This window comes from Sinocyclocheilus grahami, unplaced genomic scaffold (genome assembly GCF_001515645.1).
Source record: "Sinocyclocheilus grahami isolate Dianchi unplaced genomic scaffold, SAMN03320097.WGS_v1.1 scaffold1499.1, whole genome shotgun sequence".
Taxonomy (NCBI): Eukaryota; Metazoa; Chordata; class Actinopteri; order Cypriniformes; family Cyprinidae; genus Sinocyclocheilus; species Sinocyclocheilus grahami.
In genome coordinates, this window is record NW_015506678.1 from 180,188 (window position 1) to 182,317 (window position 2,130).

Genomic DNA, 2,130 nt, shown 5'->3' on the forward strand with positions numbered 1-2,130 from the left:
ATGGTGAGGGGCGTAACATTTCCGTCACACGCTTGAGGTATTCAGCCAATCACAACATACTGGATAGCTGGCCAATCACAGCACACCTCGCTTTTCAGACCGATGAGCTTTGTAAAAAAAAAAAAAGCTCATAGAGGAGAAACAATAATGTACAGTATGTGGAAAAGAATGTGTTTTTTTAACCTTAAACCGCACAAACACATTTTATTACACCAAATACATAAAATAAGGTTCTTTTAGCAACATCATATGACCCCTTTAAAGTATAATATTTGTGATGATAAGCTAAACATGTTGCACGAGTCAGTTTTGATGCAGCTGGCTGATTTTTGTTCATGGTGTTCAGCAGCAACTAAATGTTTTGCAAAAAGAGACACAGAATAAATATGTTTGATATCTAAATGTCTGACGCCATGTTTTTAATCACAATGGAATCGAAAAGAATCTGAATCGATAAGCAGAATCAGAACCGGAATTGATCAAATTCAAACAATACTCCACCCTAAGTTTCGTACAGTACATGTTTCCCTGCTTCCTTCCCTTCTGAGTGCATTACTGCAAAACTGCTTTAGCAATATTTGGTAATGAATGTGAATATATCTGTCGTGCCAATAAAGCAGCGTACAGCTGAATCAGAGCGGGTCAGAGATCATCAGGATCGTGTGAGTCACAGAGCCTTCATCCGCTCGCTCTGATCCGTGTTTTAAGCGTGTTGTAGGGATTGAGAAGCGTGTGGGGGTGCAGTCAGATCACAGTTATTGTAGTGCACTACATGAAATATGGGACACAACATACACACGAATCAGGACAGAAGTGGGGGAGGAGAGCGAATATAGTCTTCTTCTGAGTCGTCTTCTTATAAGATCACATGACACATTCCTTCCAGTGCAGACTAGTTCATTAGTAACATTCACTAGTTTGTTTATCTAGTCTCTGACTGTATCTTACTGCGCAAAAGCTTTTGACTGGTTGTGTAGTTTTAAGAAAAATTAAGATGCAATCTATAAAAGGCATTTTAAATATTTAAAGATAACTCGAAAGGAATGAGCTGAAATAAGAGACTTCTTTGCTTTGCTGTAATAGTTGTCAACATGTCAAACCCCTTTGAGAAGAGCTGAACTCCTCTGAAACACCAGCATCAACACAAACTCTACCCTCCAACAAAGACAATTCAGATTAACTCCATATATTCAGCAGCCCATGAGGCTATAAATCTGCGAAGTTCTGTTCGATAGCGCTTAAAGTGAAGCAGACAGATCTTTTCTTCTGTATTCTAACGTGCATCTGAGCGTAACGGACTGAAAGAAACAGATGTAGGCGGGGCTTGGTTCTGTGCATCACTTGTTGATTGGATGTGGAGATGTGGGCGTGGCACTCAGAAGCGTATGCAGATGAGCGTGAGTTCTTAAACCAAGATACATTTACTTGAGACGCAAAATAAAGATAAGAAGTCTTGTTTTGTGAGAAATTGATTAAAAATGATTAAAACGAGAACAAATATCTGTGGATTGAATCAGAAAAATCAACATAATTCAAAGGGAAACAACAACATTTGACAGACATTTGTTCTTGTTTTAATCATAAACTCGCTTCATTTTTAACAATTTCTCAGGCTATACATGTTTATCTTTCTTCAGAAAAAACAAATAAAAAGTTTGAGCCAGGGATGCTTGGTTGATTTGACATGGAATGACCCTACTGTTATTAATTGATATTATTAATATGTAAAAAATGTATTATGTAGAAAATATTTTTATTATATATATATATTATTATTATATAGTACTGTAAATTTTTGCCTATTTAAATTTTGATGTATTATTTACATGTATTTAAGTCTATTTTTATTATTACTTTATTTTTAAACTATGTTATTTCATTAGTTTGATAACATTTATTCATTTACCTAATGTAATCTTATTTAATTTTACAGTTTAATTTCTAAACTAAGCCATGGTTTACCCCGCAACTAAAAATCAGTCCTGCCACTCAAGACCTCACACACACACACACACACACACACACACACACACACACACACACACACACACACACACACAGACCCAAAAAACACACACACACACACACTAACAGACCTGACAGACACACACACACACACACTAACAGACC

The 2,130-nt window shown here is 36.2% G+C and overlaps 1 protein-coding gene across 1 annotated transcript in view; it reads right to left on the reverse strand.

Annotated features, from left to right (window-relative positions):
* The window catches only part of LOC107570740 (inactive tyrosine-protein kinase 7-like), a 50,651-nt gene that overhangs the window by 47,346 nt on the left and 1,175 nt on the right, over window positions 1-2,130 (reverse strand). The gene's annotated exons all lie outside the window — the stretch shown is intronic.